Source organism: Cebus imitator, unplaced genomic scaffold (assembly GCF_001604975.1).
Source record: "Cebus imitator isolate Cc_AM_T3 unplaced genomic scaffold, Cebus_imitator-1.0 Scaffold81, whole genome shotgun sequence".
Lineage (NCBI taxonomy): Eukaryota > Metazoa > Chordata > Mammalia > Primates > Cebidae > Cebus > Cebus imitator.
The window spans coordinates 6,842,431-6,860,274 of record NW_016107396.1 but is presented as its reverse complement, the minus strand read 5'-3'; the positions used below and the strand labels follow the sequence as shown (position 1 = coordinate 6,860,274).

At 36.5% G+C, this 17,844-nt stretch overlaps 1 long non-coding RNA gene across 1 annotated transcript in view; it reads right to left on the bottom strand.

Annotated features, from left to right (window-relative positions):
- The window catches only part of LOC108307850, a 40,005-nt gene extending 22,363 nt beyond the window's left edge, over window positions 1-17,642 (bottom strand). The window contains exon 1 of the long non-coding RNA XR_001826709.2: window positions 17,547-17,642. This is a non-coding gene — a long non-coding RNA (uncharacterized LOC108307850). The remainder of the gene's footprint in view (window positions 1-17,546) is intronic.
- Window positions 17,643-17,844: the final 202 nt, after the last annotated feature.

Genomic DNA, 17,844 nt, shown 5'->3' with positions numbered 1-17,844 from the left:
AAAAGAGCTGATTTTTCCAAAGTTATCAAGCGATGGAACCAAAGTCAAATTACAAGACTTCTGGCCCCAAGTGCTATGCTCTTCTCTGCATCCTACCCCATTAGTGACTTTAATAGTTCATGTATGGCAAAAACCTTTTAGGATATGCTGAGCTTATGAACCAAGAAGATTTCTGCACTGTGATTGCTTAAGTACATACTCAAGAAGGGTCAACTTGAGATATTAGTGTGAGCACCAGCAAGCAGCTCTGTTTCCGGGGAAGAAATGCTAGAGATAGAATGTAATCATGTAAATAGTCTAATTCATTCCAATAAACATTTACATTCAAAGTTTGACAGGAGAAAAGAGAGCCTATAAAGTGACATCGTGTTACATCTCCTCCCTGGCTGTCTCCTGAGGCTGAAGACATAATCTTCCTTTGTAAGAGGAACCTGTAGCTTTAGAAACCAAAACCAACTCAGCTGTTCCTGGACTAGCTGGGTTTTGACTGGTTTCATACATGATCCTATAATTTGTTATCTCAGTTCCTATCATGGGGTTTTCATGGTTGGGAGAAAAATATCTTGTCTTGGGCAAATGATACAATTCAGTTTTTCTTGTTATTATTTTTGATTTGGGGTTTTTGTTTGCTCTATTTTAATTTATTTTTTATTTTTATGTTTTGAGACACTAGAGAATATGTAGGTAATTGCAGGGAGACAAACCATTGACCAGTAATTTAATGTAAGAGGAGGATTCCACTTCTGAAAAATGATCTATGCAACCCTAAATGCCATTTATCAGAAATTGGCAAACATTATTATATTAATTAAAGATGTGCCATGCATCTGGCTTCATGCAAAGAAGGAAAAGAAAGAGAAGAAAAAAGGAGGAAAAGAACAAAAACCTCGCCACTTGTATAGGTCTAGGTCATCAAATGACTGCGTTTTCCTAAATGGGAATCTTGTGGATTGTTATTAAAGTAGCAGGAGAATGGCATTCAGTCTCATTCAGGAGGAGACCTTTGCAGAGCAGCAGCAAAGGCTCCATTTCTAAGAGTTCACAAAGCTTAGGGTCATTCTCTATTTGGTTCAAGTCCTAAAAGAACTTAGTAGTCAAGAACAGTGATTCAAAGGTAAACATCAGCCTTTCATCTTTCTGACTGGGCTGAAGGCAAATTCATGACCAATCCCCCAACCAGGCCATAAAATGTAATGTTTAGTCTCAGGACAAACACCATTAACAATACAAATAATACCTGTCTCTGCACGTGTACTAAAATTCTTCTCAACCTAGAGTTGTGACTCTGGGTGTGTGGAATTGTTCTCTACACTAATGATACTGTGAAGCATGTGAAGAGTTGAAGTTATAAGACACCCCAAATAAAGATGTCAAATAGGAATAGGTCTTAAACTACAAATTTATTATTATATTCTATATCAACCTCACACAGTAAAATAATTAGAAATTTCATGTCATATTAATTTCATCTACCTTCCCTCACCTCTCTTCCGTAAGCCATAAATTCACACCCTGATATACTGGAGAAAAGTCAACAGAGTCTTACAGTGCCTCAAGCTCATGATTCTGACCGCTCTACTTTTCATAGTACAATATAAACTGAATAACAAAAAATCTAGGATACTAAGTTGGTATGTGTACAATTTAAAACAGACCACTGAAATTGTTTTGGTTTTTATTTGTTTCTTTGCTCTTTCACCTAATAAATTACCCCCAACCACATCCCCAAAAAATACGTACCCATTTTTGTTAAAGTATCAAAGCTTATATATTATATCTAAGATGGTATGGAACTTTTAAAAATTAAACGCTACCTTTTTATTTAAATTCAATTTTTTTTATTAAAAATTTGAAATCAATTTTTGTTTTTTTTGAGACAGAGCCTCACTCTGTCACCCAGGCTGGAGTGAAGCAGCATAATCTCAGCTCACTGGAGTCTCTGTCTCCCAGGTTCAAGTGATTCTCCCGCCTCAGCCGCCCCAGAAGCTGTGATTACAGGCACCTGCCATCATGCCCAGCTAATTTTTGTGTTTTTACTGGAGACAGGGTTTCCCCATGTTGGCCAGGCTGGTCTCGCACTTCTGATGTCAGGTGATCCACCCGCAGCAGCCTCTCAAATTGCTAGGATTACAGGCATTAGCCATCACGCCCAGCCCTGAAGCCAATATTTATAAAATAAAATAGAAAAATCCAATTCATAGCTTGAATATCTCTTCTTCAAATTTCCAAGTCTTCAAATTAATTCAAAAATTGTGTCAGTTAAAATTCTTTGGTTGAAATGTCACCACTGAAGTTTCTTGTCAGGTTCAGAAGGGTACATGAGACATCAAATATCCTTAGATTTTTTAGAAAAAAAAAGTATAATCAGAAACCAATAACAGATAGCTAATTGTGAAATCTCAAAATACATGAACATTAAACAACACGCTTCCAAATAACACATGGTTCAAAGAGGAAATCCCAAGAAAATTTAAAAATATTTTTAATTAAATTAAAACAAAAACACAATTTTTGAAAATTTGTGGACTGCAGCAATAGTCATGCTTAGGAGAAAATTTATAACATTGAATGTATGTAATAGAAAAGAACAAAGCCTAAAATTAATAATTTAAGCTTCCACTTTAGAAATCTAGAAAAAAGTAGGGCAAATTAAATACAAAGTAAGAAGAAAACAATAATAAAAATTTGAATAGAAATCAATGAAATTGAAAATAGGAAACCAATAGGCAAAATCAAGGAAATCAAAATCTAATTCTTTGAAAAGACAAGTAAAATTAATAAGCTTCTAGCAGGGCTAACTAGAATAAAAGAAAGAAGAATGGACACAAATTACTAATATCAGAAATGGAAAAGGGGACATCACTGCAGCTCTCATGGACATCGATAATAAAGAAACACTATTAACAACTTTATGCCCATGAGCTTGATATCCTAGATGAAAGGGATCAACTCCTTGAAAGACAATCTGCCAAAACTCACACAAGAAAAAATAAACAATCTCAATATGCCTACATCTATCAAAAACATTGAATGAATAACTAATAACCTTCCAAAACAGAAAATATCATGTCCAAATGAAGTCACTGGTAAAAGTTACCAAATATTTAAGGAAGAAATTAAAGCAATTTATACAACCTCTTTTAGAGAATAGAAGCAGAGAGAATACTTTCTAACTCATTCTGAGACCAGCGTCACTCTAATTACAAAATCAGATGAACACATTCAGAAAAAAGAAAACTACATACCCATATCTCTCATGAACATAAATGCAAAGATTCTCAACAAATATTGGCAAATTGAATCCAACAATGTACAAACAGCATTATACACCACACCAAGTGGGGTTTATCCCAGATATACAAAGCTGGTTCAAAATTGAAAGTCAATTGCTGCAATTCATAACATCAACAGCTAAAACAGAAAAGTAATATGGTAATATAGATAGATGCAGAAAAAGCACCTGTCAGTATACAATACCCATTTAATAATAATTTAAAAAATATCATGAGAAATCTTCCTCAGTTTAATTAAAAAAAAAATCTACAAAAACCTACGGTTAGCTAGAAGTGTTCCCTCTGAGATCAGAAAAAAGATAAAGATGTCTCTTCTTACTACTACTATTCAGGATTATACTGGAAGTCATAGCTAATGCAATAAGAAAAGTAATTAAAAAGTATAGTGATAGGGAAGACAGAAATAAAAGTGTTTTTCCTTTTACATAACATGATTGTTCAGGTAAAAATTTTGAAAGAATTGACCAAAAAAACCCTCCTACAACTAATAAGCAATTGTAGCAAGGTTGCAGGATACAAGGTTAATGTACAAAAGGCAATTGCTTTTCTATATATCAGCAATGAACAAGTGAAATTTGACATTAAAAACACAACACCATTTACTTTAGCATCCCCCACAAATGAAATACTTAGATATAAATGCCACAAAACATGAACATGATTTATATGAGAACTACAAAACTCTGATGAAAGAAATAAAAAAAGCGCTAAATAAATGAAGAGATAGGTAGTCTATGTTCACAGATAGGAAGACTCAATATTGTCAAGACATCAATAATCCCCAATTTGATCTATAGATTCAATGCAGTCTCGGTTAAATCTCAGCAAACTATTTTGTGAATACTAACAAACTTATATGGAGAGGCAAAAGACACAATATTGAAGGAGAAGAACAAAGTTGGAAGAATGACAATATCTAACTTCAGAGACTGAATATAAAGCCACAGTTACCAAGACTGCATAGAATTGGCAAAAGAAAAGACAAAGAGATCAACAAACAGGATAGAAAGCCCACATATAAACTCAAATAAACAGGGTCACCTGATCTTTGGCAAAGAAGCAAAGACAATACAGTGGAGCAAAGATAGTCTTTTCAACAAGTGGTGCTGGAACAACTGGAAGTTCATATGCCAAAAAATGAATCTACCTACAGACCTTATACTCTTTACAAATGCTAACTTAAATCACAAACATAAATGAAAAATGCAAAACCATAAAACTCTTAAAAGATAAGAGAAAATCTAGATGCCTTGGTATGACAATGACTTTACAGACACAACACCAAAGGCATAAGGCATGAAAAAAGAATTGATAAGCTGGACTTCATTAAAATGAAAATTTTCTACTCTGCAAAAGACACTGTCAGGAGAATGAGAAGACAAGCCACAGGCTGGGAGAAAATATTTGCAAAAGACACATCTAATAAAGGATTGTTCTTCAAACTATACAAACAATGCATAAAACTCAGCAATAAGAAAACAACTTGATTAAGAAATAAGCCAAAGACCTTAATAGACACCTACTTCCCCAAAGAAGATATATAGATGGCAAATAAGCATACACAAAGTCAGGACTAGCTGCATAAGCTTCAGTATCCAGTGTAAAATATAAATATGAAGTTACTTGTTCAAACCTTACTAAGAATTTTAAAACAAATTTCATTTGCCACAACAGAATTAAACTGGGTGTGAGGTCCTTTGAAGCACGGCGCCCTGTGAAACTGCACTGGTGATACATCCATGAAGCTCCACATTATATGTCATCAGGTAAATGCAAATTTAAACAGATACCCCTACACACCAGTTAGAATGACCAAACTCTAGAACACTGACCACACCAAATGCTGGCAAGGATGTGGAGCAATAGGAACTCTCATTCATTGGTGCTAAGAATGCAAAATGATACAGCCACGTTGGAAGAGTTTGGCAGTTTCTTACAGGATTAAATATACTCTTATTATACAAACCAGCAATTGTGCTTCTTGGTATATACCCAAAAGAATTGAAACTTAGACCCACAAAAAAACCTACAAACAGTGATTTGTAACAGCTTCATTTGAAATTACCAAAACATGAAAATAAACAAGATGTCCTTCAGTACTTCAGTAGGTGCATGGGAAAATAAAATGTCAGTCATCCAGTCACTGAAATATTACTCAGTGAAAAAAATGAGCTATCAAGCCATGAAAAAACATGGAAGAAACTTAAATGCTTATTACTAAGTGAAAGAAGCCAATCTGAAAGGTTGTATATTGCATGATTTCAATTATATGACATTCTGGAAAAGGCAAAACTAAGTAGATAGTAAAAATACTTTTTTGGGGGTCAAGGGTTATAGGTAGGAAAGGAATTAATAGGTAGGTGGAACACAGAATTTTTAGGGCAGTGAAACTATTTTATATCATCTTATAATGGTGGGCACATCTTACGATAAATTTCTCCAAACCCATAGAATACACAACACCAAGAGTGAACTCTAATGTAAACTATGGATTTGGGGTGATTATGTTGTGTTAATGTAGGTTCATCAATGGTGACTAATGTGTCACGCTGGTGGGGGATGTTAACAATGGGAGAAGCTATGCATGTGTAGGAGATAAGAGTAAATAGGAAATATCTACACCCTCCTCTCAATTTTGTTGTGAATCTAAAACTGCTCTACAAAAATTTAGTCTAAAAATGTTCGGTGAAGTATGTATGTTAAAAAGTTAAATGTGGCCATTAAACAAATGAAAATAAAATCAGTAAATTCCAGACCAACAAAAGAAATATAAGAAAATCAATGCAAACAAAAAATTATCTATCCCTTTTTCTCAGTCCCATTCAGTCTTTGTGCAATATTTGATGTTATAAATCACCCTCCCTTTCCAATTATGCTTCCCTCTTAGCCTCCAAGATTCCTCCTTCTTCTGTGCAGAAGGTGGTGGTTTTGTATTTTGTTGTGGTCACCTGTGCACCAATTTCATCTCTCCTTCTGAAATGGTAAGTTTCTTAAGGGAGGACTTGTGCTGTTTGTATCCATATCTGACATACTATCCTGCAAAGTATGCCTGGCACACAGTAGGCACTCAATTGAACTGAACTTTCCTAAGTATTTTGACAGCCCGTCATGAGCCCAGTGGCCTCAGTCGAAGTGTAGTAACAATTAGGCACAGAGCCAGTCCTGGCTACACAATATTATCTTCTACACATTCATATACATAGACAAACAAGCAACCACATGGTATGATCAATTTTTGCAAGATTAGTTGAAGAAAGGATTTCCTCAGTCAGTTTCAGTCTCAAGGACACTTGAATCTTTAAATGCTGCCAATTTGAAATAGCTTTGAATGTACTAACACATGCATACATAGCCTTCTTTACTCTTCACCCACTGACACCCTTAAATAAAAGTCAGCTCAATTACTTTATAATGTAGACCAAAGGAACATCCAGATTCTTCAATTCCACTGGTATGTCATGTGTCCTCCTTTATTTTAAATAAAGAAATCACAAATGGCATGTTGGAAGTCTTTTTTCTTTCTTTCTTTTTTTGGTACTATATTTTTTTTCATTGTTATATTTCCTGAAACAGGGCTTGGATTTTCCCTGTAAATGTGCAATGGTGGTTTCCTGCACCCATCAACCCATCATCTACATTAAGTATTTATCCTAATGCTATCCCTCCCCTAGCCCTCCACTCCCCGACAGGCCCCAGTGTGTGATGTTCCCCTCTCTGTGTCCGTGTGTTGTCATTGTTCAGCTCCCACTTATGAGTGAGAACATGCGGTGTTTGGTTTTCTGTTCTTGTGTTAGTTTGCTAAGAATGATGGTTTCCAGCTTCATCCAGGTCTAGGCAAAGGACATGAACTCATCCCTTTTTATGGCTGCATAGTATTCCATGGTGCATATCTGCCACTTTTCTTTATCTAGTCTATCACTAATGGGCATTTAGGGGTGGTTCCAAGTCTTTGCTATTGTGAATAGTGCCACAGTAAACATACTGTAGCTTTTAAAGTAAAAATTGCCATCTTTCACTCAATTTTCCCACATGCCTCCAAAAGTTTACAAAACGTATTATCCAAAAGTTCCAAAGAAAGTTAGGAAGAGTTTCATATGGATAACTGAGACTGAACAACTAAATCCACTGAGGATTAATGCAGATAGACTTTTGTGGCTTTAAGAGTTAAAACAACTGGACCCTCACCAATTTACGTCTGTCGCCACTTTATGTAGGAGAAACTGAGAGAGCCTAACCAACCTCAGCATTGAGAAGAGCTGGCCTGGAATGCACGCCCATAGTTCGCCAAGCCGCACCACACGCAGCTTTTGACTCTTCGCCCCATTAGTTAACTCTGCCCAGATTTCCCAAAGAAGGGCAAGTTTGCATTCTTCCCCAGTGCCCTGGTGCCCCCAGAATCACAAAGAAAATTGCAGGGCAGTTGCTGTGAGGTCTGGGACTCCCACCAGCACTGAAGCGGTTAACTTTTAGGAAGACCTAGAGAAAGAAAAACAGACTCAGAACCGCCTTGCGCTGGGAGGAGGGTCAGAAAATGAGGCTGTTGCTGTTGTTTTGATTGTGTGCACTCTAATCAGGGAGAGTAAGAACAATAATGCATGTAATGCTGATTTTGGAACGTGTCCACGCAGCTTTTCCCAGGCTAGACAGCCTTGGGAACCACTGATAGAGTGGCACACCAGGGGCACAGCCTCAATCACCAAGCACAGGGCAGGGCAGCCTTTTCTGTGGATAAAATATGTGAGGGATGACAAGAATCTTCCCAGCATGGGAAGTGGCAGTAACAAAAAAATATATATACAATGGAGTGAAACTGAAGGCCTTGCTTCTCGCAGCCCAGCCATGGGGACATGATATTTGAAAGATAGGATATTTCTCCTCTCATTCACCCCCATTTTCCTTTTTTGTTTGTTTGTTTCCCTTTTTGCATTCGACTTGCCCTCCCTTTCTTCCCCACTCCCATCCCCCAAACTCCCTCTGCCACACTTTGAAGCCCAGATGAAAGCCTTGTGTTGTGGCTGCTGGCACCAAGCAAGCGCAGAAGTGTGCTTTAGTTTAAGATGCTGTACTTTTTGCTCAAGGAAAAGGGGGAAAAATCAGCTTGAAACAATACATTGCATTTTGCTGGAGAGCATGCTTGTATGTATCTAGGACTCAAACATGGTCCTAATTTTTTCAGAGCTTTTGTCTCCAAGGATAAGGCAATAGCTAAAATGCGGCATCCTTTTTCAAAGCAAATGCATATAACTGCGAGGGTTTTGTAGTGGTTATTGCTTAATAAAATAAAACAAGAGACAAAAATCAGGCACATGAGCTTTTTGGTGTTGACACAACAGCAGATCGTAACTATTTCAAGTGCTGTTGAAACAGCTCCCTTATTTTCAAATAGCACAATCCAGCTATGCTGCACTAAATGATTTTGAAGGAATGACTTCTGTACATTTACTTAGTTATTTGCTTACCAAAATTTAGCAAATGAAAATTTAGGACACTCAGTTAAATGTGAATTTCAACTAAACTGATACAATTTTAGTATATCTCATGCAATGTTTAGGATAAACTTATACTAAAAATTTGTTGTTTGTTATCTGAAATTCATATTTATCTGGGCATTGTGTATTTTATGACAATCAACTCAGCCTTTTAAAAGAATTTACATTTAAACATTTTTAAGAGCCTAATGTTATAACATGAATTTATTTGAGACTCATACAATTTGAACATAGGGATAATCAACACATCGTCCTCATGACAATAGAGACTGCCTGTAATAACATCCTTTTCTTGTCCCTGTCAACTCATCCCCTAAACATACATAAATTATATAACCACTCACATTACACACACACACACACACACACACACACACACACACACCCCACAGAGTGGTTTTTGATGGATTGTTTGTATTTTTTTCCTTCAAAGGAAGGATTGGCTAATAGATCACTATTGAAAATCAACGCATACCATGGAAAGTGCACATAGCTCCCAGTTGGCCATTACTTGAAACTACAGCTGCTTTGTCAAATAGCAATAGCTCACAAACTCTGATGCATGATAATTTTGGTTTAAACTTGTAACCACTTTATCTACTTAATGTTCTGAAACCTGGCTTTGTTTTTTTTTAATTTACTTACAGCCATGTAATCAACCCAAAGGAACCACTGGGGAAGCTCAGCTGATTTGGTCCTGGATGCTTTCTCTGTAAACCTCTGGCCTTCACTCTTGTTTGTGTGAACCTGTGTTCACTTGAACTTGGACCAAGATGAAGGCCTGATACTTTCATCCCTCATAACTGCTATTTTCTGAATATGACCTGTGAGATTTGTGAGTTTCCAATTCATGTGGACTGAAAAGAGAGCTAAAAGAAAGTCTGAGAATGTGAGGAGGACAGTGCTGGAGAAGATTTAGAGTTGTTTTGAAATCTCAATGTATGTGAAATTCAGGTGGTGCCTAGGTAAGTGGTAAAGTTGCATTTAACCTGTATCTGGAAGATGAGTGGGTGTCATCAGAGAGTCATATCATTTTGGACTTTCTTCTACCACTACTAAATTTTTGATTAAGCAAAAGATTTCTTTGTTGGAAAAGCAGTTCCTATTAATCAGTTTGTCAGTGTAAGCTCACTTCTCCTTCCTCGTAAATCAATACTAGAAGAGTAACTATTAGAAAATTTATTTTACTTCAGTATACTTTTGAGGAAAACTAACACAGTTTCAACTTGAGTATAAACATGAACCTAGTTAGTCTTATATGAACATAGTGTTACATGATCCTTTATCATTCAATTTCCTAAACATAGTCAAGATGACACCTGAAGTGAGTTCAGAAATCTACTTTATTTAAAAATAAAGAAAAGAAGAAATTTAGTTATCTACCTTTTTGCCCACTATTCACACACTGACCTATAATCATTTCCATCTCCATTCCTCTGCTTATACAGAAAGACAACATGTTTAACGAATGAATTCATTGCCTGTTTCCCTGTTGAGGTGGAATGCTGGACTGAGAATCTGGAGGATTGGTTCTAGTTTCAGCTCTGATGCTAATGACAGTATACACGTGTACAAGTCTATCTTCCTTCTTAATCAAAAGACTGAGAAATAATAAGACAACTTATTTCCTATCAGTTTCCTCATTTGAAAAATGAAACACCAGCTGCTCAAAAATTCCTTTTTATTCTGAAATTCTGCTTCTGTATCTGCTTCCATCAGTAAAACCTATTTTCTCCTCCAAGTAACAGAAAGCAATGCTTGTGCCAACTGATTGCACTTAAATATTTTTGATGGTAATAGTTTATTTTTAAAACATTTACTCTGAAACCAAACATACATCTAAACAGAAGCAAAAAGAAGCACCGGTAAAGGGTTGAAATTATCAATGATTTCGTCTATAAACCCTCTACTTTGGGAAATTAGAATTTGTGAATATTAAATTTGGGTCACTGGATCTTCAAATAAGAATAATGCATGGATAGAAATGATTATCTAGTCATTCAGATGGTCTGCCCATTTACAGATATCACAAATTCAAGGATTTTAGCTGCACTGGAGTACAAACACCCAAAGAAAACATATACTTTTTTAAGAGTGTTAATGACACTAGCACTGCTTTCATTGCTGTAATCGAATATAAAAGAACTTGGATCGATTATAGGATTGATGTAGCATATGGAAAATGCTGTTTAAAAAAAAATGCAAAACTTAGAGACTAGGAACCAGGAACCAATCAAGGGAAAATCTGAAAAATGAAACAAACATCTAGTCTGCTGATCAGAACCAGGACCCAAGGATTATTGTGGAGAAATCATTGAAATCATCAATTGGGTCTAAGGAGAGTGAAAATGACAACCTGGATAAAGGGATACAGGGAGAAACTGCACAACAAAAGTACCATGAGGGAGCTGTTAGAGCCCTGGACTCCTTCTTGAGAACTATGAGCCTCTGAGGTCAGCTTTCTTTTCTCTGCAGCTCTGTGGCCAGTGGAATCTACCATCTTCCTGTTCCCATTTCCCAGACTCAGACTTCAATGATCTGGAGACAGAGTGATGCCAAAAGAGGGAATTTGTTGCTTTCTTGGTTCCCATAGATGTTCTCTTTTTCTGACACATTTTTTTCAAGTCCTTTTGTAATGAGATGGATTAAAATAGCACTGCATGCCAAGTTATAACGCATGACTTTGCTGCTACCAAAATGTATTAGTATTAAAGCCTTAACCTACCTGTATATTTTAACCAAATACTTATTTTGAGATTGGAAGGTGATTTATGTAGCACATGTGGTTTTTTTTAATGTTGGTTTTATTATTTTGTTCATCATCTTAATAATTAATTGCATCTTCTAATATATAAATACAGATCAAGAGCCTATCTATAATAATCTCTCCAATACAAAGTTTTCTACATTCAAAGGTAGAAATACTTTTCACATCTCCTTTAATTGGGCTGAATTATTATTCAAATTGACTTCCTGTTGCTAACCAATTGTCTTTAACTGTATTAAAAGTGTACTCAATGTTTTCCCTAAGATGGCTATAATAATCCCAAATGGAGCCACACTTCCCCCTGATTTCCATGTTCAATTTAGCACTCTGTTTCATATCTTTGAAAGGAAGTGAAAATAGGATCCCTAATAGCTTCTCAGGCCCCACATTAGATGGATAGGAGAGAGCGAAAGAGAGCTGGACTCCCAGGGGTTTATGATAGAAGAAACTCATAGCCCTTCTCCTAAAGCATCTACGAAGATACTGACCTTGGGACATTGACCCCCAACTCAGATGAAAAACTTGCCTTTTTCTCTGAGAAACTGAAAGCCATTGGCTTCATTCTGACTCTAGCATGTACATTCTAGTTGCTTTATCCCATCCTCCTTGTTTAATCTTGCTGGCAAGAATTGGAAGGATGTGAAGATCCTTGGAACACAGAGCTCTGTCACTGGCCTCTTCCCCACTGTGGGCGGCATGTAGGTGTCATGTCTAGTTCGCCTCCTTCTCAGACCACATTCCCAGGAGAACAAGGATTTGTTCACTTATTAACACATGTTCAACAAATACATGAGTGGGGTCTGGGGAAAAGGACTTAAGAACTGACTGCTTCGCGCTCATCAATTAATTGAGAAAAGTCCCCCAACATTGTCTTTCTTATGTACTCATTGTTTATAAACTTCTGTTATAATCTAATAACACAATATTAATCTGTTTCATTTTTAACATGTTAGAAAAATTGATAAATTTTGTGTAGTGTCAATTTCTATCTAATTTGATCTTGCCAGCACCCACAAGCAATGATGTCTACATTCTAACAGCTTTGTCTATTCCAGAGTTCTGAAATATCCTTCACAGAAATGTTAACCTTGGCTTTAGAAAGTTGCCCTCTTTGCTTGTGTCTGAATGGAGGATGACTGTAAGTCGTCTAAATGGCTGTTTTTCAATAACTATACATGATATGATATTTGCTTGTGAAATTTTAAAACTAGCAAAACATATATTTTTTTAAAAGAACCCTCGTCAATCCAGAAAACAGAAGATCCAAAGTAATAAACTTTGGAAGTTCACATATGTAAGCAATCAAACATTTGCTCTCTTTACCAAATAGAAAAATGGGTGGTAATATATGCTGAAATACTTGATTCTTCAACGGGATGACCTTAAAGCCTTTAGTTTGTATTTCATATCTTTTAGACCTGGAAATGAATATGGTTATACTATCTTCTCATGTGAACCATTAACTTTTTTCAAAATGTGTTAATGCTAATGATGGTGGTACTTCTACCATTTTTTTTTTTTAATTCTAGCACAAAGTTTTAACAGGTTAAAAAAATATTGTTGCCACTACTGATAACAAGAAAAAGCTCTGATACTGAATGGCTGTGTAATCTTGGGAGGTAATTTTGGTTTTCTCATCTGTAAAATGTGTGAATTAAGACCTATCTTACAATATTTTTATCAAAATTAAAGATCACATGTGAAGTGTCTAGGACTTCACATGAGCTCTCCATAAATTTCTGTGAAATGGTGGTGACTAAAGGAGATTGCTACAAGATTTTGGTAGTTTAATTTATTGTCCAAATAACAGAGAAAAAAATAAATACTTAGTTCCATATGTAAGTCAGTCATGAAAATAAGAAAACTTCAACAAAATAGTTTCATTTTATTAAGTGGGTAGAGCATTCAATCTAGAAGTTCCTCCAGGAAGTTATGCTATTCAGGTAGGGTGAAACAGTTAGGATCTAAGAATGAGACAAAAGAAAATAGATTTAAAATTGCAACCAGAATGATCTCTGGTTGTGAGACATCAGAGTGGGGGAATTGAGGCATCTCTTTGGGTGGCTCAGGGAAATAAATTTCTGGGCTGGCTAGCTGACAGCCCACCAGGAGAGTGAGGAAGAACTGGGCAATCTATCAAGGTCTCAATGGCCCACTGGAAATTGGCCATTATAGAGCTAAAAATGAAATTAAGCTCAAATTAAAAGAACTAGTACTATGTGCCACAATTCTGCATGTGGTATCATTTTATCCAACAGAAAAATCTTTTCGCACAATTTACAGGAGATGCTGCGACTAAACTTCCATGTGGTTGAGTAAAGTCAGCACCTGCAGAACCACTATGACCAGTTTAACATATTATTCTTACTCACTTTCATGTGACATTCATTCCAAAGGACATTATGCTTTGTAAGATATTTCACAGTAGGGTTGCCAATTGGAATGGACCTCTTAAAATTATTTTCAAAAGCCATGATTCTTCCCTTTGACAATATACAGACACATTGTGCATTTGAGTAAACAGACACTAGCTCCTTTAAAGTTGTGTATTTTTTACTTAAAATCACCTACAAAGATAGCTTACTGGAAATATGAAACTGCTGCTCTAAACAAATTGCTAATAATTTAGAAATAAATGCTTTCCGGTTTAGCTACTTGGGGAAAACTACTGAATTTTCATTCTCTAAAATAACTGTAAAAATTACTTCTATTGCAAATTGTGTCACATATGTTATCCATATAGAACTCTTTAAATAGGATTAGGTTAATCCAGAGCCTTAACGTTAATAACGTTTGACTCTGAGCAGCATGGTATCCAAATGTGTGAGAAAGACATGTGGACTGGTCCCCATCACCATGAAATGCTTAAGAAGTATCCATCAAGTACTTGAATCTCAGCTGGATGCCTTAGATTTACATATTATAATGTCTCCTGTTCTCAAGGAACTCCTTTGTTCTGAGGAATTTATAAGCTGGCAAAGAGACATTATCAAAATTCAAAAGTATATTTTATGTATTATGTATATAATACATTATATGCTAGGGGTGTGTGTACATGTGCTTGGGAAAACTGAATACCAAATAAAGGAACAACCCAATTTTTTAAATGAGCAAATAGATTGAAACAGACACTTCACCAAAGATTTGCAAATAGCAAAGAAGCACATGAAAGATGCTCAATATCAGTAGTCATCAGGGAAATACAAATGAAAACCACAATGAAATACTACTACACACTTATTAGAAGGGTTAAAATTAGAAAGATCGACCATGCCAAGTATTGGTGAGAATGTAGAGGATCTGGAACTCTCACATATGTGTACTGGTGGGAATGTAAGATGATACAACTGCTTTAGAAAACAGCAGACTCTTGAATAACTCATGAGAAATAATTTGGTAGGAGTATTAAAGGCACATGTTTATACAGGTTGTGCACTGCAAACTTCTGGGGGAAACACAACCTAGTCTGTGTGCATGGTCTGTCCCTGATTATGTGCAGAGCATAATCTGGGAGGCCTTGTGTGGCAGATCTCACTAAGAAAGTTGGTTTTGAAGTGAGGAATAGTTACAGCAAGAGTTGGTGGGGAAAGGCAAGGACGATACATCTGAAAGCTGAAAAAAGAAGGCTCTTCTTGAGCTGTAAGATATCAGTTTTGGGGAGGGATAACATGGGGAGAAATACCAGATATAGGTGACGGGGGGATGGAGGCAGCAAACCACATTGCCATGTATGTACCTATGCAACAATCCCGCTTGATCTGCACTTGTACCCCAGAATCTAAAGTACAATAAAAAATATTTTTAAAAAAGATATCAGTTTTGCCACAATTGCTATACAAAAGTTACTATTAACAGTAACTGCAAAAACTGCACTAACTTTTGCACCAACCTAATGGAAATGAAAAAGAGGATGTGTGTAATTCAGTGGACAGGCCCCAGTGGCATATGCCTCCAAAGATGGCAATATGAAAAGGAAAAACTTACTCAACAATACAAACCAACATTGGGGTTTGAAATGGAGGAAAATGAGTTAAAATAAGTGAAATTGCTACAATGGACAGTTTTTCTATTAAGCAATATTGACCATTGACCTTCAGAAAACACCAAGAGCCATGTAAGAAAATGGCAAAAATTTTGTAGGGCTAGGGAGAGAGCTGGTGTACATGGGAAGATACTGTTTCAGGTTTCTTAAGGAGAACTCAGGAAGGGAAGAGGACTAGGAGAAACTAAGATTCACTGAGCATTTGTCTGTTATAATTTACATACATTTTCTATGGTGGGAAAGGCAAGAATTAATAACTTCACTAAATGCACCCAACTCAGTGTTAAACTCTTTGTAGGTAGTCTAAGTGAATCTCCTTGACAGCAAAATGACATAACTACTAGTTCACATTTTATAGATGAGGATATTGAAGACTAAAGACTTAAGGAACTTGTCATTAACATATAGCACGGAAGAGGAAGAGTTGAGACTTTAAGTCAGGTCTTAGTTGCTCTGTCACTCACCCAAAACAGACCAAGGGTATAAAACTTCATTCTACAAAAGCAGCAAATAATACGATGACAAAACTTTGACTTAGCAATCAATGTCATCAGTTGATTAAAAGAGAAAAGGAGCAAGAGAGAGAGAGAGCAGAAAGAGTGAAAAAGACGAACATTGGTTAGCAGTCTCCACTTTACACCTCTTGTCTCACCCTGCCGTTCTCCAAGGTCATTCCAAGAGACCAGTGTAAATTATCACCCGTTTAATCTGTCCTCTAAAAGGATGTGTAGTCCTTTCTGAATCAGAAAGCAGCTCATTTTCCTTTTAAAGCTTCAAATTGCACTTTTGAAATGAAGTTTGATTTTTCTAGAAATTCTGAAAAGTTTGCATGGATAGGAAAGAGTGATTTGAAATTTTGCTTTACAAAAAATTTGTACATTTACAATGGTTCTTGACCCGGGTCTCACATCAGAATCACCCGACACACCAATGAGCAGGACCCCCCTTCAGGTGAATGAAATCTGAATCTGTGTAGGACAGGAATAGGTCCCAGCATATTCTTTTAACCAGCTCCTCCGTTGGGTTTTTAATGTGCAGCTAAGTTTGAGTACAAAATCTGGAACAAAAGTTATAGTTTACAGTTATTTTATTTAACTAGTATCCTGCAAATCATATGACACTGAAAAGCCATCTGATGATCTCATCTTTGTCTTTGAAAATTTGGAACTGCCTAAATTCCTCTGCGCCTGTCTTATTCAAGAGGAGACTAACTTCTTGCAGTTCTTGCACACAGCCTAAAGAAATGACAGGGAGCTCTGGATCCCAATTCAAATTTACCGTGTGGGTGTAGCTAACACCAGACCCAGGAAAGAAGTGGGAGTGGGGAGGCCGTGCCAAGAGAGGCGGGGCAATGATTTCTCAGCTGTTTGGTTTTTACACTAGTACCTTTGGCAAAAGCTCAGGAAGGAAAAACACATATGTGTAATTTCTGCAGCAACGTAATATCCAGAATTTTTCAAGTTTCCAAAGCTAAGTCAAAGGACTGGAAAGCCTTCCACTTACAGTTTATCAGGAAAGGGAAAATATATAAATCAGGAAAGATTTAACATTATTTAACTGTAAAAATGATCCGAGGCCTTGCTTTCTTCTTTTTTTCTATTCCCAAGCACCTACATTGTAGGTGGTTTATGAGCGATGTCTGGGTGTGATGGGAATAAGTAACAATCAAATGATTCCAGTTTAAGTTCAGGATCAGGCACTGGCAACTGTGTGTCCAGAGGCAAGGTATTAACCACAATGGCCCAGGGAATGGGAAGAGGTAACACAAGTCCTACCTATCTCTGGATGCCAAATCAAAGAAGAGATAACATACATGAAAGCATTATATATGAAAGCTCTGTGTATGTAAATTTTTTTCATTGTTTTTTCATTTGCATTACATGAGTTTTAGCACCCTGCTTCTAGACAGGAATGAGGCTAAACCTCTTGCTAACCTCAGACTAATTGGAACCAACCTTCCACAGCTTCCCGTCAGCCTCCTTCCATGTGCTGTAAAGCCTCAGACTTGCTTTCTCAGCCACCAGCCCAGTGGAATGGCTAAAATAAAACATAGTCAACTTTATCTTCCACTTGAAACATCGGATTAATTCAGCATTCACAAATATTGGGAAACACCATGTTCTTAATGATGGGGGCCTCTGACCCTGTATTTATCAGCATCATAAATTTTTTTTTAAAGAAACTCTGCTTCTCTTTTGCATTCTGCAGGCAGATACAGGTGACCTTCAGCAGCCCTGCAGAATCCTTCATTAT